This window comes from Nycticebus coucang, chromosome 9 (genome assembly GCF_027406575.1).
Source record: "Nycticebus coucang isolate mNycCou1 chromosome 9, mNycCou1.pri, whole genome shotgun sequence".
NCBI classification, from domain to species: Eukaryota; Metazoa; Chordata; class Mammalia; order Primates; family Lorisidae; genus Nycticebus; species Nycticebus coucang.
In genome coordinates, this window is record NC_069788.1 from 64,292,698 (window position 1) to 64,316,502 (window position 23,805).

General features: G+C 46.3%; 2 pseudogenes; one reads left to right on the forward strand and one right to left on the reverse strand.

Annotated features, from left to right (window-relative positions):
* Positions 1–15,460: 15,460 nt before the first annotated feature.
* On the reverse strand, positions 15,461–16,065 carry LOC128594734 (60S ribosomal protein L32-like; annotated as a pseudogene).
* Positions 16,066–19,170: 3,105 nt separating this feature from the next.
* On the forward strand, positions 19,171–19,591 carry LOC128594238 (protein FAM136A-like; annotated as a pseudogene).
* The last annotated feature ends 4,214 nt before the right edge of the window (positions 19,592–23,805 follow it).

Below are 23,805 nucleotides of genomic sequence, written 5' to 3' on the forward strand. Positions count from 1 at the left end.
CTGGGTGCCCATGAGCGAGGCTAAAACACTGAGGTAAAAATAAGTGGAATATGGAGACCGAGCCACACAGACACGCACACTTTAAGGAAGCATCTCGAACACCGAGTGCCAGGAATACCAACTGCCTGCGCCACGCCAGAGCCTGCTTTCTGCCTGCCGCCAACCCCCTGTCGCGCCTATTTAATCTCTGAAATAAATGAAGTAGCAGGCGTGGAGCTCCTTGGGCCTCGCCTTATTAACAACTTTGTCAAGTCTCATGTCGCCATTCTGCCTGGTTAATTTCCTTGTTTTTCCGCAGTGCTTTAGGGACGTAATGTTTTCAATGATCTCTCAGGCTAGCCTTTGAATAAATGAAAAGTGAGATAAGCGCTTTCTGGTACAGAACCCTATGCATTTAATTCACCTGGTTAGTCCTCGCAGTTTGGTTACTAAAAAAGCATAAATACTTGGATGGCACAACTGTTGTAAAAGTTCATTTGTGGCAGTGTTTGAAGAGTGTTTCCACGGTGTCTGGAAAGGTCTCAGAAACTAGGGGTAGGAAACCTGGATTCAAGTCGCAATCGCACCTTGGCAAATTGCTGAAAGTCTTCTGTGAGCTTCTCAGTTTCCTCATCTGCAAATTAGTGATAACCAAACGTGGTGGGGAGGATTCTAACATTAACCTACCTGAGAACCGGGCACATTATTGGAAGCTTTAAATAGTCGAAATAAAAGGCCTTTTAAGGGTGGCGCCTGTGGCTCAGTGAGTAGGGCGCCGGCCCCATATGCCGCGGGTGGGGGGTTCAAACCCAGCCCTGGCCAAACTGCAACAAAAAAATAGCCGGGTGCTATGGCGGGCACCTGTAGTCCCAGCTACTCGGGAGGCTGAGGCAAGAGAATCGCTTAAGCCCAGGAGCTGGAGATTGCTGTGAGCTGTGTGAGGCCACGGCACTCTACCAAGGGCCATAAAGTGAGACTCTGTCTCTAAAAAAAAAAAGGCCTTTTAAAAATCCTTTTAATTACTTTACTTTTTTAAAAAGCTTTTAAAAAGGGTGGTGCCTGTGGCTCAAGGGAGTAGGGCGCCAGCCCCATATGCCGGAGGTGGTAGATTCAAACCCAGCCCTGGCCAAAAACTGCAAAAAAGAAAAAAAAAAAAAAAGCTTTTAAAAAATAAATTTCATGTTCACTTAGCGAACTGAAAAATAAATGATCTTGCCCTAAATATTGCAAAACTTACTCGTTACTGCCGTTTACTGGAAAGAACCTAATGAACCAACTTCACTTTTACAGTTCAGTATTGGCCACTCACCCTGTTTTCAAAAGACTTTCAGATCGTTATGACCTGTATACTGGGGTCTCCATTTCTCCAAATGGTTACACTCTTAACCACTTTTTGTAAATTTAAGGTCAAATACGGAACAACAAAGGTAGATGTCTTCTTGGTTTCCTTAGCTGCCTTGGAATCTGGGCTTCTAAGTCCTTGGCCTATGTTCTCCCCTGCTGGGCTACCAACTCCAGCCACCTGGTATGAAAAACTATTGTGCAGTTGAGGTCCCAAGGCGGGGGAAAGAAAGGAGTTTTCTCATTTCCAAAAGTTTTAGAATAGCCGGGCGTTGTGGCAGGTGCCTGTAGTCCCAGCTGCTTGGGAGGCTGAGGCAAGAGAATCGCGTAAGCCCAAGAGTTAGAGGTTGCTGTGAGCCGTGATGCCACGGCACTCTACCCGAGGGCGGTACAGTGAGACTGTCTCTACAAAAAAAAAAATTGAGCGGTGCCTGTGGCTCAGTGTGTAGGGCACCAGCCCCATATGCCGAGGGTGGCGGGTTCAAACCCAGCCCCTACCAAACTGCAACAAAAAAAAGGAAATTATTGGGCAGCGCCTGTGGCTCAACGGAGTAGGGCGCTGGCCCCATATGCCGGAGGTGGCGGGTTCTAAACCCAGCCCTGGCCAAAAACTGCAAAAAAAAAAAAAGTTTTGGAAAATATTGCTGTTGTTTTCCCTAAAAGGAAAATAGATTGGTGTTCTTAGTGGTTGAAAGGCTTTCCTGTCGTGGAAGTCACCTACTTCCAATGAAGTCTTCCCCTCCCATCTTGATAAGGCTATATACTACTGAGGGAAATTCAAGATATTTTTACTCCAACTCCCAGAGCTCAGTGAGTAGGGCCCCAGCCACATACACCAAGGTTCGAACCCTGCCCGGGCCTGCTAAATAACAACTGCCACAAAAAAATAGCCAGGTGTCATGGCGGGCACCTGTAGTCCTAGCTACTCCGGAGACTGAGGCAAGAGAATTGCAGAAGCCCAGGAGTTTGAGGTTGCTGTGAGCTGTGATGCGACAGCAGTCTACCGAGAGTGACATAGTGAGATTCTGTCTCAAAAAAAAAAAGATACTTTTACCCCAAAATATGAGAGGCAGTCCACTAGATTGTCTAAAAAAAACCTCAAAGTTTTTCTGACCCTCCATTCCCACCCCATCATTGGCTTTCCCCAAATCTTAGAAGTTTCTTTATCAACCAGAGACCCTGACCCACCCACTAAAATAATTGTCTTTCCTTCCTCTCCCAATTACCTCAATAACTGTTGCAACAAGGAAGATCACAAATGCAACCAGACCCTGACCCAATCCTTTTTAAAAATAATACCTTTCGGCTCGGCGCCTGTGGCTCAAGCGGCTAAGGCGCCAGCCACATACACCTGAGCTGGTGGGTTCGAATCCAGCCCGGGCCCGCCAAACAACAATGATGGCTGCAACCAAAAAATAATAATAATAGTAATACCTTTCACTCACATTAATTTAATTTCCAAAGAGAATCATTTACAAGTCAATCTGTTTCCACCATCCATTCATTGTCCAGAGTATCTATTCATCCTCCCTAATAATCATTTATTGCCTCTCAACAGAATTACCTATATTTATCTCTCCTCCTCCCCTCTAAAATGAGTGTATAGGCCAGGTATGGTGGCTCACGCCTGGGAGGCTAAAGCGGATGGATTGCTTGAGCTCACAGTTAAACAAAAACAAGATTCCATCTCTACTAAAAATAGAAAACTGAGGCAAAAGGAATCACTTGAGCCCAAGAGTTGGAGGTTGCTGTGAGCTGTGATGCCACAACACTGTACCCAGGGCAACAGCTTAAGACTGTCTAAAAAAAAAAAAAAACTAAAGCAAGAGGCTCACTTGAGTCCAAGAGTTTGAGGTTACTGTGAGCTAGGACATTACTGCACTCTACCAAGGGCAGCGCCTGTTGCTCAAAGGAGTAGGGCGCTGGCCCCACATGCCGAAGGGGGCGGGTTCAAACCCAACCCTGGCCAAAAAAAGAAAACTACATAAAAACAAATAAAATGAGTATATATAAACTTCTGAACAAGAGGGACTTTATCTAACAAATGCAATCAGTGTAACTTGGTTTCTTGTACCCTCAATGAATCCCCAACAATAAAAAAAATAATAATAGGGCGGCGCCTGTGGCTCAGTCGGTAAGGCGCCGGCCCCATATACCGAGGGTGGCGGGTTGGAACCTGGCCCCGGCCAAACTGCAACCAAAAAATAGCCAGGCGTTGTGGCGGGTGCCTGTAGTCCCAGCTACTCGGGAGGCTGAGGCAAGAGAATCACTTAAGCCCAGGAGTTGGAGGTTGCTGTGAGCTGTGTGAGCCCACGGCACTCTACCAAGGGCCCCTTAAGTGAGACTCTGTCTCTACAAAAAAAAAAAAAAAAAACTACCTGGGAGTTGTGGCACGTGTTTGTAGTCCCAGCTACTTGGGAGGCTGAAGAAGGAGGATCGCTTGAGCCTAAGAGTTTGCAGTTGGTTTGAGTTATGACACCACGGCACTCTACCAAAGGAGACAAAGTGAGACTCTGTCTCAAAACAATAAGATAAAGTAAAATAAAATAAAACAAAACAAAACTGTCTGGTCCAAGCAAGACAGCTCATGCCAGTCTGTAATCCTAGCACTCTGTGAGGCTGAGGGTAGAGGATCCCTTGAGCTCAGGAGTTCAGAATTAGAGCAAGAACAAGGCCCTGTCTCTACTGAAAAATACAAAAATGGCCAAGCACAGTGACACACACCTGTAATCCTAGCACTCTGGGAGGCCGAAGCGGGTGGATTGTTTGAGCTCATGAGTTTGAGACCAGGCTGAAGAAAAGTGAGACCCCCGTCTTTACTAAAAATAGAAAAACTGAGGCAAGAGGATCGCTGGAGCCCAAGAGTTGGAGGTTGCTGTGAGCTATGATGCCATGGCACTCTACCGAGAGCAACAGCTTGAGACTCTGTCTCAAAAAAAAAAATAAAAAATTTGGCGGCATCCATAGCTCAGAGGGTAGGGCGCCGGCCACATACAGTGAAACTGGCAGGTTCAAACCCAGCTCAGGCCAGCTAAAGCAACAATGATAACGGCAACAACAACAAAAAACAGCCAGGTGTTGTGGTGGGTGCCTGTAGTCACAGCTACTTGGGAGGCTGAGGCAAGAGAATCACTTAAGCCCAAAGAGTTTGAAATTGCCGTAAGGTGTGACACCACGGCACTCTACTGAGAACAGGAAAGGGAGACTCTGTCTCAAAAAATAATAATGATAAAAATAAAAATAAAGAATAGAAAAGTTAGCCTAGTGTCATGTTGGGCATGTGTCATCTTAGCTACTAAGGAGGCTGAGCAGGAGGATGGCTAGAACCCAGGAGTTTGAGGTTACTCTGAGCTAAGCTGATGCCATGTCTCTCTAGCCTGGGCAATAGAATGAGACTCTGTCTCAAAAAAAATTTTTTTGTTGTTGTTCTGTGTTGTACTATTTTCTGATTTTGTCATTTGTATGTCTTGTCTCTCTCTCTCTCTTTTTTTTTTTTTTTGTAGAGACAGAGTCTCACCTTATCGCCCTCGGTAGAGTGCCATTGCGTCACAGCTCACAGCAACCTCCAAATCCTTGGGCTTAGGCGATTCTCTTGACTCAGCCTCCCAAATAGCTGGGACTACAGGCGCCCGCCACAACACCTGGCTATTTTTTTGTTGCAGTTTGGCAGGGGCTGGGTTTGAACCCGCCACCCTTGGCATATGGGGCCAGCGCCCTACCCGCTGAGCCACAGGCGCCGCCCAATGTCTTGTCTCTCTTAATTACATTGAAATTGATGGGGCCATGATTTGAGGTAACCATTGATGATAAAGTCAATCATTGGATGAGAATCAAATCTTTCTAATTTGGCATCTGTCAGTGACCTTACACTATTCACTTTACCCTTCTGAGCCTCATTCCATCATCTATAAAGTAAGAGACTTAATTTCAATTATTACCAAAGACATTTCTGAACCTAACATGCTCTAATCCTACTTAGACTTTTATACTGTGCTTCCTTTCCCTCCCTAAGTAAACTTAAATACACAATTGTTGAGTAAAAATGGCTAGGGCAAGTTACTTTATACATGTGTATTTTTAATTTGCTAATACTAGCCAAGCATGGTGGCTCACCCTTGTAATCCTAGCACTTTGGGAGGCTGAGGCACATGGATTGCTTGTGTTCGAGACCAACCTGAGCAAGAGCGAGACCCTGTCTCTAAAGAAAGTATCCAGGTGTTGGGGCAAGTACCTGTAGTCCCAGCTACTTGGGAGGCTGTGACAAGAGAATCGCTTGAGCCCAAGAGTTTCAGGTGACACCACAGCACTCTACCAAGGGTGACAAAGTGAGACTCTGTCTCGAAAATAAAAAAAGTTAATAATGGTTGGGTGTGGTGGCTCACACCTGTAATCTTTCCACTCTTTGAAGCCAAGGCAAGTGGATTGCTTGAGGTCACGAGTTTGAGACCAGCCTGAGCAAAAGTGATACCCCTCTCTACTAAAAATAGAAAAACTGAGGCAAGGGATTGCTTAAACCCAAGAGTTGGAGGTTGCTGTGAACTATGATGCCAGAGCACTCTACCCAGGGCAACAGCTTGAGACTTTATCTCGAAAAATAAAAAAAATAATAAATTTAAAAAGTTAATAATAATAAATTCCTGGGTGCGCCTGTGGCTCAGTGAGTAGGGCGCCGGCCCCATATACCTAGGGTGGCGGGTTCAAACCCAGCCCTGGCTGAACTGCAACCAGAAAATAGCCGGGCGAGGGCGGCACCTGTGGCTCAAGGGGTAGGGTGCCGGTCCCATATGCCAGCGGTGGCGGGTTCAAACCCAGCCCCGGCCAAAAACCAAAAAAAAAAAAAAAAAAGAAAATAGCAGGGCGTTGTGGTGGGCACCTGTAGTCCCAGCTGCTCGGGAGGTTGAGGCAGGAGAATCGCGAAAGCCCAAGAGCTGGAGGTTGCTGTGAGTCCTGTGACGTCATGGCACTCTACCGAGGGCGGTAAAGTGAGACTGTCTCTACAAAAAAAAAAATAATAATGGGTGACGCTTGTGGCTCAAGGAGTACGGCGCCGGTCCCATATGCCAGAGGTGGGGGGTTCAAACCCAGCCCCGGCCAAAAAAACAAAAAAATAAAAAATAAAAAATAAAAAATAAAAATAATAATAATAATAATAATAATTTGCTAATACTGAGGTCTTTAGCCCACCTCCACCCTACCCTCCTGAAGTAACAAGAGGTGAGCAGCAGGCTGAGAAAGGGAAGCTTCCTATGCATTTATAGCCCTTCCCAGGACTCCTATCATGCCTGAGCTCCACCTCTCTTCAGACCCTCTTTGTGGAAAAATTGCCTTTCCTGAAACCGGTACTGGTGCCAAAAAAGTTGGGGACTACTGTTTTTGTTTGTTTGTTTGTTTGTTTTTTAGACAGTCTCACTATGTCGCCCTCAGTAGGGCGTCACAGCTCACAGCAACCTCAAACCCTTGGACTTAAGCGATTCTCTTGCCTCAGCCTCCCAAGTAGCTGAGACTACAGGCACCTGCCACAATGACCGGCTATTTTTTGGTTGTAGTTGTCATTGTTGTTTGACAGGCCAGGGTTGGATTCAAACCCACCAGCTCCAGTGTATGTGGCTGGTACCCTAGCTGCTGAGCTACAGGCGCCAAGCCTACTGTCTTTGTTTTTTTTTGAGACAGAGTCTTACTATGTCGCCCTTGGTAGAGTGCTGTGTTGTCACAGCTCACAGCAACCTCCAACTCTTGGGCTTAAGAGATTCTCTTGCCTCAGCTTCCCAAGTAGCTGGGACTACAGGTGCCTGCCATAATACCCGGCTATTTTTTGTTGCAGTTGTCATTATTGTCTTAATGTTACCAGAAAAAGAGGGTTCAGCCGCCTGTCACTGTCAGCCAATATGCAGAGACAGGGATATGTCCACCCAACTTTACTTGTCAGAAGGCCAGGATTCTAGAGAACAGGGAGAGTGGCCCCTTCAAGGCTGTTCTGCTCTTCCATTTCCATAATTACAGTTTCATACATTTAAGTTCAAAGGGAAGACCATGTTTTCTTTTTTTTTTTTTTTTTTTTTTTAAGACAGAGACTCACTTTCCTGCCCCAGATAGAGGGCCTTGGTATCATAGCTCACAGCAACCTCAAACCCTTGGGCTCAAGCGATCCTCTTGCCTCAGCCTCCCAAGTAGCTGGGGTTACAGACACCCACCGCAAGGCCCAGCTATTTTTTTTTTTTTAATAAGAGAAAGGTTTATTTCCAAATACCATACACACGGGAGGAACCACAAGAATGATTTCCCAAAGTCGCAGTGATAGTGGCTTTTTTTTTTTTTTTTTTTGTGGCTTTTGGCCGGGGTTAGGTTTGAACCTGCCACCTCCGGCATATGGGACCGGCACCCTACTCCTTGAGCCACAGGCACCACCCAATGCCCAGCTATTTTTTAGAGACAGGGTTTTGCCTCCTGCTCAGGCTGGAACTCCTGAGCTCAGGCAATCCACCCACCTCGCCTAGTAAGTTGGCCTCCCAACTTACTAGGATTATAGGCGTGAGCCACCACATCCAGCCTTAACTCTTAACTTAAACAACAATAATCAATAATCTGGGGAACCCATGACCTATGGGTAAACAATAAGTATAACCCACAACCTGCCACAACATTCTAATTCAAAAGTTAATCTCCTCAATCAATCTACCTTAAGATAGGCATCTTTTTTTTTTTTTTTGTACAGACAGAGTCTCACTTTACGGCCCCGGTAGAGTGCCGTGGCCTCACACAGCTCACAGCAACCTCCAACTCCTGGGCTTAAGCGATTCTCTTGCCTACAAGAGAATTCTCTTGCCTTTTCTGTCATGTGATCCAATCGCCTACTACAGGCGCCCACCACAATACCCAGCTATTTAAGATAGTCATCTTTAGGGTGGGAGTTAAATTTACAAAACATTAAACGAGACTGTGGTGAAAGCCAGGCAGGACCTAAACTGACCACACCAACTGTGTCATGTCTGCCCTAGACTGACAGACTCCATTTTATTCTCACTACATGTGCTTTCACTAATACAACCCTATATTTATCTCTGATAACAATGGATACCATTCATTTATGTAATTTATTTTTTTGAGTCAGAATCTGATTCTATTGCCCATGCTAGAGTGCCATGGCCTCAGCCTAGCTCACAACAACCTCAGACTCCTAAATTCAGGCGATCCTCCTGCCTAAGCCTCCTGAGTAGGCTGAGGTGTCTGCCACATTTGCCTGGTTAATTTTTTTTTTAGTAGAGAGGGAGTCTGACTTTGCTTTCAAACTCCTGATATGAAGGGATCCTCCCGCCTTGGCCTCCCAGAGTGTTAGGATTAGAGGGATGAACCACTATGCCCAGCCATTTGTGCAACTTTTTTTTTTTTTAGATACAGAGTCTCACTGTACCGCCCTCGTGTAGAGTGCAGTGGCGTCACACGGCTCACAGCAACCTCTAACTCTTGGGCTTACACGATTCTCTTGCCTCAGCCTCCCCAGCAGCTGGGACTACAGGCGCCCGCCACAACGCCCGGCTATTTTTTTGTTGCAGTTTGGCCGGGGCTGGGTTTGAACCTGCCACCCTCGGTATATGGGGCCGGCGTCCTACCGACTGAGCCACAGGCGCCACCCCAGAAATCTTTTCTTTTCTTTCTTTTTTTTTTTTTTAAGACAAATCTCACTTTGTTGCCCCCAGTAGAGAGAGTGCTCTCAGCATCTCGGCATCACAGCTCAAAGCAACCTTCAGCGCCTGGGCTTAAGCGATTCTCTTGCCTCAGCCTTTCAAGTAGCTGGGACTATAGGTGCCCGCCACAGCACCCGGCTATTTTTTTGTTGCAGTTGTCATTGTTGTTTGGCAGGCCCAGGCTGGGTTGGAATCCACCAGCTCGGGTGTATATGGCTGGTGCCCGCTGAGCTAGAGGCGCGGAGCCCAGAAATCTTTTCTTAAGAAGGAATAGAGGGCGGCACCTGTGGTTCATCGGAGTAGGGCACTGGCCCCATATGCCGGAGGTGGCGGGTTCAAACCCAGCCCTGGCCAAAAACTGCAAAAAAAAAAAAGAAGGAATAGTCTCATAGTTCTCATAAATATGATGAATTTATACTTCATAAACAATTGCTGACTGATAATTCCGACTTAAGAGACTGAATACCTTATGGGAAGTTTCTAATTTTATATAGATCTGTCTTGATATGTGAGGGGAAGAGAGTAAGGGGGAGTGGTATAAAAAATAGTCTTTGAGTGACATTAGCCTCATAAATAACTATGAGCCAGTGTACTCAGAAGGTGGGGGCTTCTATTGAAAGAAGGTAGAACAGCTATTTCCAGACAACTGAGATTTGCAAGAGTATTTTAAAACACACTGGGAGGTAAACTGAGATGTAAACAGCCTTCTTAAGAGTGAGTGATGTCAAGCAGACCTTAGTTCTTTTTGTTATTCAGTGCTTCCTGTCCATGAATTACAGTCTTATTTGTCAAGCATCAATAAAATGCCACAGCACAAACCACATACAATAAAATGATGTTTAAAAATCTACTAGTTATCTCGAGAACACGCTGAATAAAGAAGCCCGACCAAAAGACACCACAATAGGATCCCATCGAGAGGAAATTCTAGAACAGACCAAACTAATTTATGGTGAAAAAAAAAAATCATAGCAGCAGTTTCCTTCAGGGGTGTTGGTCCAAAGACTGAGAGAACTTTCTAGGATCGTGACAATGTTCTGGATCTTTAAAGGGGATTTAGGATACAGAGGTATTTGTATTTGTCAAAATAACCAAATAGCATATTCAGTATCATTGAATGTCACGATTTTACCTAAAAATAACCCTGTAAATAAATATTGAACTCTAGTTGCTATCTGGAAAAAAAAAAAAAAAAATCTACTAGTTATCGGGCGGCGCCTGTGGCTCAGTGAGTAGGGCGCCGGCCCCATATGCCAAGGGTGGTGGGTTCAAACCCAGCCCCGGCCAAACTGCAACCAAAAAATAGCCGGGCGTTGTGGCGGGCGCCTGTAGTCCCAGCTGCTCGGGAGGCTGAGGCAAGAGAATCGCGTAAGCCCAAGAGTTAGAGGTTGCTGTGAGCCATGTGATGTCACGGCACTCTACCTGAGGGCGGTACAGTGAGACTCTGTCTCTAAAAAAAAAAAAAATCTAATAGTTATCTGTGGACCTCGTTTATACAAGTGACTGGAAATTCCTAGTATTTTGGATTATTTTAAAAATTTGGACTATTGTTACCATTCTGCTTAGATTGTATCTTGTGTTATTGAAAGAGAACTGGCGGTGATTCAGAAACTCTGGTAAGACAGCCAAGATGGGGAAACCTGCAGTTCCTAAGAATAGAAGTTACTGTTTATAATAATACTGTACTCTGTGTTTGAGGGGGGGAAACAACTTACCACTGATCAACTAATCCACAAGGGATCATTATGACAAAACCCAGGCACAGAGATACATGTCCCCCCCACTCTCCTTCTGTAGGCAGGGAAAGAGAGGTAGGAGCCATATTCGTCAGATACCTTCAGATGCAAGTGAAAGAAAGAAGCCCACGTGGAAAGGCTAATAGTAAAAACAAATGGAGGAGGAGGGGTTTGGTTCACCAAACTGGAAATGCAAAGTCCTAATTTCAGGTCTATAGATGATGTCATCATCCTTCCCTCCAACCCCACTCTTTCCTTCTCTCTCTGTCCATTCAACTCAGCATTTTTTCCTTCCTTCAGCCTCTTTGCCTTTTTTTTTTTTTTCAGGCAGAGTATTGCTCTGTTGCCCCAGCTAGAATGCAGTGGCATCATCATAGCTCACTGCAACCTTATACTCCTAAACTTAAGGATCCTTCTGCCTCAGCCTCCTAAGTAGCTGGGACTACAGATGTGCGCCACCAAGCCCAGTTGATTTGTCTTTTTAATTATTGAATTATTATTATTATTATTTTGAGACAGAGCCTCATTATATCTCCCTCAGTAGAGTGCCGTGGCATCATTGCAGCTCACAGCAACCTCAAACTCTTGGGCTTAACCAAATAGCTGGGACTACAGGCGCCTGCCACAATGCTGTTGTTTAGCGGGCTGGGTTCGAACCCACTAGTCCCGGTGTATGTGGTTGGTTCCCTAACCACTGAGCAACAGGCGCTGAGCCTATTACTTTAGTTTTTTAGACAGAGTCTTGCTTTGTTGCCCAGGCTAGAGTGCCATTGCCTCAGCAACATTAAAATCCTGGGCTCAAGCAAGCCTCTTGCCTCAGCCTCCCAGAGTGCTGGAGTCACAGGAGTTAGCCGTGTGAAACTCTCCAGGCAGCCAGGGAAGATAGATCCAAAGAAAATTCCTTTCCCGGGAGACGCCTGCGGCTCAGTCGGTAAGGTGCCGGCCCCATATACCGAGGGTGGCAGGTTCAAACCCGGCCCCGGCTGAATTGCAACCAAAAAATAGCTGGGCGTTGTGGCGGGCGCCTGTAGTCCCAGCTACTCGGGAGGCTGAGGCAAGAGAATTGCTTCAGCCCAGGAGTTGGAGGTTGCTGTGAGCTGTGTGATGCCATGGCACTCTACCGAGGGCCATAAAGTGAGACTCTGTCTCTACAAAAAAAAAAAAAAAGAAGAAAGAAAATTCCTTTCCCATATCATGAACATAAGGATGGAACAAATTCTGCTATCAAAAGGTGTGGGAGAAAAATAGTCTGGGCAGCACAACAACAATAGCAATTGTCCACCACGATTACTTATTAGAATAACAAGTTATTAGTTCTTCCGTCTGTCAAGGCCACAGAAGTGAGGTTCATGGGGGGAGAGGGGGGGAAGTACCCTTTCACTCTCAGAAGGCTTGGAATTCACTGAATTCTAGAACACTCTAGCTCAGTCTGGGACTATTCTCTTATTCTTCTGAATTTTCACAGTTTTTTTTTTTTTTTTTTTGGTAGAGACAGAGTCTCACTGTACCGCCCTCGGATACAGTGCCGTGGCGTCACACGGCTCACAGCAACCTCTAACTCTTGGGCTTACGCTATTTTCTTGCCTCAGCCTCCCGAGCAGCTGGGAATACAGGTGTCCACCACAAGGCCCAGCTATTTTTTTTTGTTGTTGCAGTTTGGCCGGGGCTGGGTTTGAACCCGCCACCCTCGGCATATGGGACTGGCGCCCTACTCACTGAGCCACAGGCGCCGCCCTTTTTGTTTTTTTTTTTAAGAGTATCATGGCATCACAGCTCACAGCAACCTCCAACTCCTGGGCTCAAGCGATTCTCCTGCCTCCACCTCCCAAGTAGCTGGGACTACAAGGCTCCCACCACAATGCCCAGCTATTTTTTGGTTGCAGCCATCATTGTCGTTTGGTGGGCCCAGGGGAATTTGAACCCACCAGCTCAGGTGTATGTAGCTGGCGCCTTAGCCACTTGAGCCATACGTGCCAAACCTGAACTTTCACAGTTTTAAATATTCAGAGACATGATGACTGCTACGATGCTGGTTGATTTTCATATCAGACACTTTAATCCATCATTTCTATGAATCCATAGAATTTGCTAAATGAAAACAGAGCCTATCTCTTGCCAAACTGTGATATCTGCAAAGTATATATTCTGTTTTCCAAAACCTGTTCCAAACTCCTTAGGTTCACCCACATGTTTACAGAAACCCAGCCCTATCTCCCTTTATCATCATACACACAGACACACATAGAATAAAAGAGAAAAGATTTGAGCATCAGTAGTCACACTGTAATTAAAACTTAGTGGATTATTAATTTCCAGATTTTCTTTTCCTTTTTGTTTACAGTCCACCAAGCTAAGACTTTATGCAGCATTTGTGTTTCTCTCAATTGTCAAACATTTATTGAAAACAAACATTTGGGCAGGGCACAGTGGCTCATGCCTATAATCCCAGCACTCTGGGAGCCCGAGGGGGGTGGATTGCTTGAGTTCACAGGTTTGAGACCAGCCTGAGCAAGAGCAAGACCACATTTCTAAAAATATCCAGATGTTATGGCAGGTGCCTATAGTCCCAGCTACTCGGGAGGCTGAGGCAAGAGAATCACTTAAGCCTAAGAGTTTGAGGTTGCTGTGAGCTATGTCCCATGGCACTTTACTGAGGGCAAAAAGGGTTGCAGAAGAAGTCCCATCTGTCCCTTCAAGTCATCCCCTGTCTACCCATCCCTCACTCACAATACTTACAGATGCCAAGGAAGAGCATTCTCCCACAACCTAAGAGGACAAAATGAGTTTTTATTTTCTTCTAGCTTTTATTTGCTCATTCATTCATTAATTCATTCAAAGAGTACCCAGTGACTACTTAACAATGTTCATGCTTACTCTACACTTTCCCCTCCCTGGACTCTTGCAGCTCCACAATGAACAATGCAGAACTTCTTTTTATTTTATTTATTTATTTTTTTTTTTGAGACACGGTCTCACATTGTCGCCCTCGGTAGAGTGCCGTGGCGTCACAGCTCACAGCAATCTCCAGCTCTTGGGCTTAGGCAATTCTCTTGCCTCAGCCTCCCGAGTAGCTGTAACTACAGGTACCTGACACAATGCCCGGCTATTTTTTGTTTGCAATTTGGCCAGGGCCAGGTTTGAACCCGCCACTCTCGGTATATGGGGCCGGGGCCCTACTTGCTGAGCCACAGGCGCCACCCTATTTTCTTTTTTTTGAGGCAGAGTCTCAAGCTGTCACCCTGGGTAGAGTATTGTGGCATCATAGCTCACAGCAACCTCCAACTCTTGGGCTCCAGCAATTCTCTTGCCTCAGTTTTTCTAGTTTTAGAAGAGACAGGGTCTCGCTTTTGCTTAGGCTGCTCTCAAACTCATCAACTCAAGCAATCCAACCACCTTGACCTCCCAGAGTGCTAGGATTACAGGTGCGAGCCACCGCACCTGGCCCCAGTCCAGAACTTCTATTGCCTTAAGTGCAACACTGCTCAGATATGGAAAGCAATGGGCTGGGAAAGAGAAAAAAGGACTGGATCAAAGTAAAGTCTAGGAAACCCCAGACAAAGAAAGGGGACCCAGGTTGTCAGAGTCAGGCCTTTATTAGCACAGAATGATAGTGTTTTTCCTTTCTCTCTTTTTTTTTTTTTGAGACAGAGTCTCACTATGTCACCCTTGGTAGAGTGCTGTGGTGTCAGAGCTCACAGCAACCTCCAACTCTTGGGCTTAAGCAATTATCTTGCCTCAGCCTCCCAAGTAGCTGGGACCGACTACAGGCCCCCCGCCACAATGCTCGGCTATTTTTTTTTTTTGTAGAGACAGAGTCTCACTTTATGGCCCTCGGTAGAGTGCCATGGCCTCACACAGCTCACAGCAACCTCCAACTCCTGGGCTTAAGCGATTGTCTTGCCTCAGTCTCCCGAGTAGCTGGGACTACAGGCGCCCGCCACAATGCCTGGCTATTTTTTTTTTTTAATTTTTATTTTATTTATTTATTTTTTTGTAGAGACAGAGTCTCACTTTACGGCCCTTGGTAGAGTGCCATGGCATCACACAGCTCACAGCAACCTCCAACTCTTGGGCTTAAGCGATTCTCTTGCCTCAGCCTCCCGAGTAGCTGGGACTACAGGCGTCCGCCACAACGCCCGGCTATTTTTTTGTTGCAGTTCAGCCGGGGCCGGGCTTGAACCCGCCACCCTCGGTGTATGGGGCCGGCGCCTTACCAACTGAGCCACAGGCGCCGCCCGGCTATTTTTTTTTTTGTTGCAGTTTGGCCGGGGCTGGGTTTGAACCCGCCGCCCTCGGTATATGGGGCTGGCGCCTTACTGACTGAGCCACAGGCGCCGCCCTGCTCAGCTATTTTTTTGGTTGCAGTTGTCATTGTTGTTTAGCTGGCCCAAGCTGGGTTCCAACTTGCCAGCCTCAGTGTATGTGGCCGGTGCTGTAACCACTATGCTATGGGTGCCGAGCCGTGATTTTCTTATTTATTTATTTATTTGAGGAAAAGTCTCATTTTGATGCCCTTGGTAGAGTGCCGTGGAGTCATAGCTTACAGCAACCTCAAACTCTTGGGCTCAAATGATCCTCTTGCCTCAGCCTCCCAAACAGCTGGGAGGGATTACAGGTGTCCACCACAATGCCTGGCTAATTTTTCTGTTTTTTTTTTTTGGTTTTTTTTTTGCAGTTTTTATGGTTTTATTTAAACACAAATAGAATGTGCACATGAGCTGTCTATTCATTTTCTTCACTGTGCAGCCTGGCATTGGGATTGGTGACTCTGATGGCCAGGTGACCTGCTCTTTACACAATGGCTTTGCAGTTCTTGGAGAAAATGTTGTGAGCAATCTCCGCACAGTAAGATTTGTTGCATGTCAGCAGCACTTCCAGCTCCTTGATGTTGTGGACGAGGAACTATTGGGCACCATATGCTTTGTTTTCTTGTTGCCCCCGTAACCAATGTTGGGCATCGAGATCTGGCCCTTGAATCTTCTCCGAACCCTGTTGTCAATACCTCTGGGTTTCCCCCAGTTACGCGTAATTTTGACATTTCGGTCTGACTGGTGCCGGATAAACTTCTCGGTTCTTTTTTTGACCATATTCGGCTTCACAAGGGATCTGAGGGTGGCAGTGATGCTGAATAGGAGATGGCGGCCACCTCCGTAGGTAGTGACGAGGAAGAGAGGGGGAGGTGGCACGCCTAATTTTTCTATTTTTAGTAGAGACCAGGGTCTCACTCTTGCTCAGGCTGGTCTTGAGCTCCTGAGCTCAAGAAATCCTCCCACCTTGGCCTACCAGAGTGCCAGGATTACAGGCCTGAGCCACCGCACCCAGCCCATGATAGTGTTTTTCTATGTCTATGTGCATAATATTAGGAAATTGAGGGTTTTCAAATAGTATATGATGCCTAAAAAACTGGGGGCATTGGGTGGCACCTGTGGCTCAGTGAGTAGGGCACCGGCCCCATATACCGAGGGTGGCGGGGTCAAACCTGGCCCCTGTCAAACTGCAACAAAAAATAGCTGGGCATTGTGGCGGGCGCCCGTGGTCCCAGCTACTCAGGAGGCTGAGGCAGGAGAATCACCTAAGCCCAAGAGCTGGTTGGAGGTTGCTGTGAGCTGTGACTGCAGAGCACTCTACCGAGGGCAACAAAGTAAGACTGTGTCTCTAAAGAAAGAGAAGGGGGGGGCGGCACCTGTGGCTCAAAAGAGTAGGGCACCAACACCATATGCCAGAGGTGGTGTGTTCAAACCCAGCCCCAGCCAAAAACTGAAAAAAAAAAAAAAAAAAAGGGGGCATTTATAATGACAGATACAGACTCAAAGAAAAAAAGCTATAAAATCATGGGTGGCGCGGGGCGGCGCCTGTGGCTCAGTGAGTAGGGCTCCGGCCCCAGATGCCAAGGGTGGCGGATTCAAACCCAGCCCCAGCCAAACTAACAAAAAAATAGCCGGGCGTTGTGGCGGACACCTGTAGTTCCAGCTGCACGGGAGGCTGAGGCAAGAGAATTGCGTAAGCCTAAGACATAAGCCTAAGAGTTAGAGGTTGCTGTGAGCCGTGTGACGCCATGGCACTCTAGCCGAGGGCGGTACAGTGAGACTCTATCTCTACAAAAAAAAAAAAAAAAAATCATGGGTGGCGCCTGTGGCTCAGTGGGTAGGACACCAGCCCCATATACCAAGGGTGGTGGGTTGAAACAAGCTCTGGCCAAATTGCAACAAATAGCTAGGCATTGTGGTGGGCGCCTGTAGTTCCAGCTACTCTGAAGGCTGAGGCAAGAGAATTGCCTAAGCCCAGGAGTTGGAGGTTGCTGTGAGCTGTGTGACGCCACGGCACTCTACCGAGGGCAATAAAGTGAGACTCCATGTTTACAGGAAAAAAAAAAAAAACAGCTATAAAATCAATGTGGTTATTTAGAACAGTGTTGCTTAATGGGAAGATGATGCTAGGAATTTGAAGACTTGAGGTTTTTCTCTTAGCTTTTTATGACCTTGAGCAAGTCACTTCTCTAGTCCTTACTGTCTTCATTCATGAAAAAGGGGACTGACCTAGAGGCTTTAAAAATGCTTCCAGGGCTGTGCCTGTAGCTCAGCGGCTAGGGTGCCAGCCAAATACACCAGAGCTGGCAGGTTTGAACCTGGCCCGGGCCTGCTAACCAATGACAACTACAATAAAAAAATGCCAGGCATTGTGATGGGCACCTGCAATGCCAGCTACTTGGGAGGCTGAGGCAAGAGAATCACTTAAGCCAGGAGTTTGAGGTTGCTATGAGCTGTGATGATGCCATGGCACTCTACTGAGGGCAACATAATGAGACTCTGTCTCAAAAAAAGAAAATGCTTCCAAATCTAATTGTCTATAGGTATACACAAACCATTACTAATGTTGGTAATTTATCATACTAATGTTATACAAAATGGTTAATGAATGTTGTTGTAACTTTTGAGTATAACAGTAAATTCTTAGATATACATAGAGTGCGCAAAAAATGAACATAATTTATGTTGGTTTTTTTTTTTTTTTTTGTAGAGACAGAGTCTCACTGTACCGCCCTCGGGTAGAGTGCCGTGGTGTCACACGGCTCACAGCAACCTCTAACTCTTGGGCTTACGCGATTCTCTTGCCTCAGCCTCCCGAGCAGCTGGGACTACAGGCGCCCGCCACAACGCCCGGCTATTTTTTTGTTGCAGTTTGGCCGGGGCTGGGTTTGAACCCGCCACCCTCGGCATATGGGGCCGGTGCCCTACTCACTGAGCCACAGGCGCCGCCCCTATGTTGGGTTTTTGACTCACAGAATATGAACAGACATCTCATCAGAGACCTCAAAAAAGGGTATGCATGGTGGTCAAGCATCATTCTAGCACTCTAGGAGGCTGAAGCAGGAGGATCTCTTGAAGTCAAGAGCTCAAGACCAGCCTGAGCAAGAGCAAGACTCCGACTCTACTAAGAATAGAAAGGTGTGTTGGTGCAGACTTCTAATCTTAGCTGCTCAGGAGGCTGAGGTAGGAGGATTGCTTGAGTCCAGGAATCTGTGCTTGCTATGAGTAAGCTGAGGTCACAGGACTCTACCCTGGTGACAGAGTAAGACTATGTCTCTAAAAAAAGAAAAAGAGGCTAGTCCTAGTGGCTCATGCCTATAACCCTACCACTCAGGGAGTTGAGGCAAGCAGATCCCTTGAGCTCAGGAGTTCAAGATCAGCCTGAGCAAGAGCAAGAGTAAGATCCATCTCTACTAAAAATAGAAAAAAAGCATTAGCTGGGCGGCACCTGTGGCTCAAAGGAGTAGGGTGCTGGCTCCATATACCGGAGGTGGCAGGTTCAAACCTAGCCCCATCCAAAAACTGCAAAAAAAAAAGAAAAGAAAAGAAGGGGTGGCGCCGGTCCCATATGCCAGAGGTGGCGGGTTCAAACCCAGCCCCGGCCAAAAACCAAAAAAGAAAAAAGCATTAGCTGAGCATTGTGGTGGTTGCCTCTAGTCCTGGCTACTTGAGAGGATGAATAAGAAAATCACTTGAGCCCAAGAGTTTGAGGCTGCTGTGAGCTATCATGATGTCAGGGCACTTTACCCAGATGACAGAGTAAAACTCTGTCTCAAAAAAAAAAAAAGGCACTTGGTGCCCGTAGCACAGTGCTTACGGCACCAGCCACATACACCGAGGCTGGCAAGTTTAAACCTGGCCCAGGCCAGCTAAACAACAATAACAACTACAACAAAAAATAGCTGAGTGTTGTGGCAGGCACCTGTAGTCCCAGCTACTGGAAGGCTGAGGCAAGAGAATCGCTTAAGCCCAGGAGTTTGAGGTTGCTGTGAGCTATGACACTGCAACACTCTACCAACTCTACTGAGGGTGACATAGGGAAACTCTGTCTCAAAAAATAAATAAATAAATAAAAGGAAAAGAGGAGTCAATGTGGGCGCCGGCGCACAGCAGCACGGGGTCATCATGGCGGAGGCGCAGCAAGTGCGGGTGCAGGAGGCCGTGGACTCTATGGTGAAGAGTCTGGAGAGAGAATATCTGGAAGATGCAGGGCCTCATGTTCCTGTGCTGCGCCAACTGCTGTGAAGACAGCCAGGCGTCCATGCAGCAGGTACACCAATGCATCGAGCGCTGCCATGCGCCTCTGGCTCAAGCTCAGGCTCTGGTGACCCTTGAGTTGGAGAAGTTCCAGGACCAGCTGGCCTGGTGCACCATGCATTGCAACGACAAAGCCAAAGACTCAATAGATGCAGGGAGAAAGGAGCTTCACGTGAAGCAGCAGCTGGACAGTTGTGTGACTAAGTGTGTTGATGACCACCTGTACCTCATCCCAACTGTGACCAAGAAGATGAAGGAGTCTCTCATATCCATTGGGAAATAAAAGTCTTTGCCAAAAAAAAAAAAAGGAAAAGAAAAGAAAAGAACTCTCAAAAGAGATGTAAGCCAAATAGACAGATATGTTGCTTGCAGTTATGCTTCTGTAACTCTGAGTGTTTTGGTCGATATTTATGAAGATAAGACTATGGGCCGTGTTGGGAGGAGAATTCTCATCTGTCAAGCATCTTTGGACCCAATATGGGCCCCCAGAGATTCTCTTATTCTAGAGGGCAGTAGAAATCAGTAGGAAAGGGTCAGATTTGTACAAATTACTATAAAGTAGATCCTTGGAGTTTTTTTAAGTGATGTCTGTATGCCAGGAACTGTTCCAAACTTTCCCAGGTCTCAGACATTGGTGGTCAGAATCACATTCCTCCTACTCTCCATCTACCCACTTACAAAGTATCTAACAAATAATTGATAAACACTTATTAAGTACATAAATATTTGGCACTGTGCCAATCACCATTTTGTTCACAAATAATGTTCTGTATGTGAGGTGTTCTTTCAAACATGTCAGACACCACCAAGGAATGGCAATTACTGAGAAAGTGAAACTGTTTAACAGGTGGCATTAAAAAGTCTTGGGCGGGCGCCTGTAGTCCCAGCTACTCGGGAGGCTGAGGCAGGAGAATCGCTCAAGCCCGGGAGTTGGAGGTTGCTGTGAGCTGTGTGAGGCCACGGCACTCTACCGAGGGCCATAAAGTGAGACTCTGTCTCTACAAAAAAAAAAAAAGTCTTGGGCAGGGCCTGTGGCTCAGTGAGTAGGGCACCAGCCCCGTATATGGAGGGTGGCAGGTTTGAAGCCAGCCCCAGCCAAACTGCAACAAAAAAATAGCCGGGCGTCGGGATGGGCACCTGTAGTCTCAGCTACAGGGGAGACTGAGGCAAGAGAATCGCCTAAGCCCAAGAGCTGGAGGTTGTTGTGAGCTGTGACACCACAGCACTCTACCGGGGGTGATAAAGTGAGACTCTGTCTCTAAAAAAAAAAATCTCCATTTTGCTTTGCAGTCATAACTACGCTCATGAAATACCCAAAGAAGAGAGAATGACACAGAAAACATTCACGTCAGCCAGGCTTGGTGGCGGGCACCTGTAGTCCCAAGCACCTCAGGAGGCTTAGGCAGGAGGATCACTTGAGCCCAGGAGTTTGAGTCCAGCCTGGACAATATAGCAAGATCTTATTTATAAAACAAAACCAAGGCTGGGTGCGGTGTCTCATGCTTATAATTCTAGTACTTGCGAGGTCAAGGTGGGTGGATAGCTTGAGATCACAGATTTGAAACCTGCCTGAGCTAGAGCGAAACCTCATCTCTGAAAAACAAAATAGCTAGTAGGCATTGTGGCGAGCACCTGTAGTCCCAGCTATTTGGGAGGGTGAGGCAAGAGAATCATTTAAGCCCAACAATTTGAGGTTGATACCCAGCCCCGGCCCAAAAAAAAACATAATCTTGGGCAGCACCTGTGGCTCAAGGAGTAGGGTGCTGGTCCCATATGCCGGAGGTGGCAGGTTCAAACCTAGCCCCGGCCAAAAACCAAAAAAAAAAAAAAAAAAAGAATTTGAGGTTGCTGTGAGCTATGATGCCACAACACTCTATTGGGGGCAACAAAGTGAGACTCTGTCTCAAAAAAAAAAAAAATTAAAATTAAATAAAAATTAAAAACAGGGCGGCACTGTGGCTCAAGGAGTAGGGTGCCGGTCCCATATGCCCGAGGTGGCAGGTTCAAACCCAGCCCGGGCCAAAAACCACACACACACAAAAAATTAAAATTAAAAACACAGCCAAAATAGCAGTCAAAAGACTTTCATGTTAGCACAGTAGCATAACACTCCCAGACATTTTGAAATAGTGAGTCAAAGACTCAAGAATTAGAGATATTCTTTTTTTATTTTTCAATTTACTTATTTATTTATTTATTTTTGAGACAGAACCTCAAGCTGTCACCCTGGGTAGAGTGTTGTGGTATCACAGCTCACAGCAACCTCCAACTCCTGGGCTCAAGTGATTCTCCTGATTCTGCCTCCCAAGTACCCTGTTTCCCTGAAAATAAGACATCCTCCAGGGCGGCACCTGTGGCTCAGTGAGTAGGGCGCTGGCCCCAAATGCCAATGGTGGCAGGTTCAAACCCAGCCCCGACCAAACTGCAAAAAAAAAGACATCCTCCGAAAATAAGACCTACTCACAGGAAAGATAAGACGTCCCCTGAAAATAAGACCTAGCGCATCTTTGGGAGCACACCTTAATATAAGACACTGTCTTATTTTTGGGGAAACAGGGTAGCTGGGATTACAGGTGCCTGCCACAAGGCCCGGCTTTTTTTGGTTGCAGCCGCCATTGTTGTTTGGTGGGCCTGGGCTGGATTCAAAGCCGCCAGCTCAGGTGTGTGTGGCTGGCGCCTTAGCCACAGGCGCAGAGCCCATTAGAGATATATTCATCTAAGAAATTGTATTTGTCATTTGCTGTTGGGCTGAATTATATCCCCCTAAAAATTCATATGTTGAAGTCCTAATCCCTTAGTACCTCAGAATGTGACTGAATTTGGACATAGGACATAGGGTCTTTTTTTTTTTTAGACAGATTGTTACTATGTCACCTTCAGTAGAATGCTGTGGCGTCACAGCTCAAAGCAACCTTGAACTCTTGGGCTTAAGCAATTCTCTTGCCTCAGCCTCCCAAATAGCCGGGACTACAGGCGCACGCCATAACAACCGGCTATTTTTTGGTTGTAGTTGTCATTGTTGCTTGAACCCAGGCTGGGTTCGAACCTGCCAGCTCTGGTGTATGGGGCTGGCGCCCTAGCTGCTGAGCTACAGGTGGTGGGCCGGCCGAAGGGTCTACTTTTTGGTTTCTTAGGGACTTTCTAGTATCAGCACTGAAAACTCCATATCCCAGAAATCTCAGAGCTGGGCAAACCAGCAAAGTTGGACACTCAAGCTTGGAAACATATTTGGAATGGCAAGCTCCATGAGGGCAGAGCCTGTGCTCTATTCCAGACTGTGCATCTGCAGACGGGCAGAAATGTCCCTCAACTACTATTTATGGAATGACTGAATCAATGAATGTCCTCAGAATAAAAACTGCCCTCATCAATCCTCTGAATACTTTGGAGAAAAGGCACAACATAAATTCCAAATACCAGCTGCCATCCCTAGCATGCATTTGGACTCTCTGATTCACAAAGGACGCTTTCTCCACCTGAGTTGCCTTTCCAAGGATCCCAGGAAATTCTTCCAATTCTTGGTCAGTCTTAGCTAAAAGCATAAGCCCAGTATCTATATCAGTAGCGAATCTTTAAAAGCTGCCATTTTAAAGCCAGCTGCAATGGAGAATCATGGAAGTGGCACAACTTCCAAAATCCAAGGTTAATAGTCTGTGAATTGCTACTTTTCTTTGCTCATTGTCTGTGCTCCAGCAGTTCCTTTAACCTACTGTCATTTAGCTTGAGAAGGGGAAGAAAGTGGGAATAGCACCAGCTGCTGACAATAATGCTCTCTCCTCCACACAGCACCCCTCCTACTCGACTTGTCTCCCCAGAGCTCCAGGCCAGGCATTCAGTTATACAGTAGATTCTTACACAGCCTGCTCTATGTGAATTCAAATTTATTTCCAAGTCATTAGGGCCAATTACTCACCTTTGGGCTCTGTAATATCATTTTTTCCCCGCCAAACTGATCGTTTTTCCTGTCACAAATGTGATAAATCCTGCACAGTACCACTCAATCGTTTAAATTGATTCAGATTGTTCCAGGAATTAGGATGAATGGATGGATGGACTGAGTTATGAAATGCAGATCTTATGGATGATTCTTTTATAGTAATTTGAGAATAATTTAGTCCTATTGAGGAGAACTAGCTTACTGAGAAAGAACTACAATAAATACTGGTACTGTTTATTTTCTTTAAATAAATAGTATTAGAAATAGTACAATAGTATAATAGTACAAATCTTTGAGGCCAGGCATGGTGGCTCACGCCTGTAATCCTAGCACTCTGGGAGGCCAAGGCAGGTAGATTGCTTGAACTCAGGAGTTGGAGACCAGCCTGAGTAAGGGCAGGACCCGATCTATACTAAAAATAGAAAAACTGAGCCAGGCTTGGTGGCTCACACCTATAATCCTACCCTGTTTCCCTGAAAATAAGACATCCTCCGAAAATAAGACCTACTTACAGGAAAGATAAGACGTCCCCTGAAAATAAGACCTAGCGCATCTTTGGGAGCACA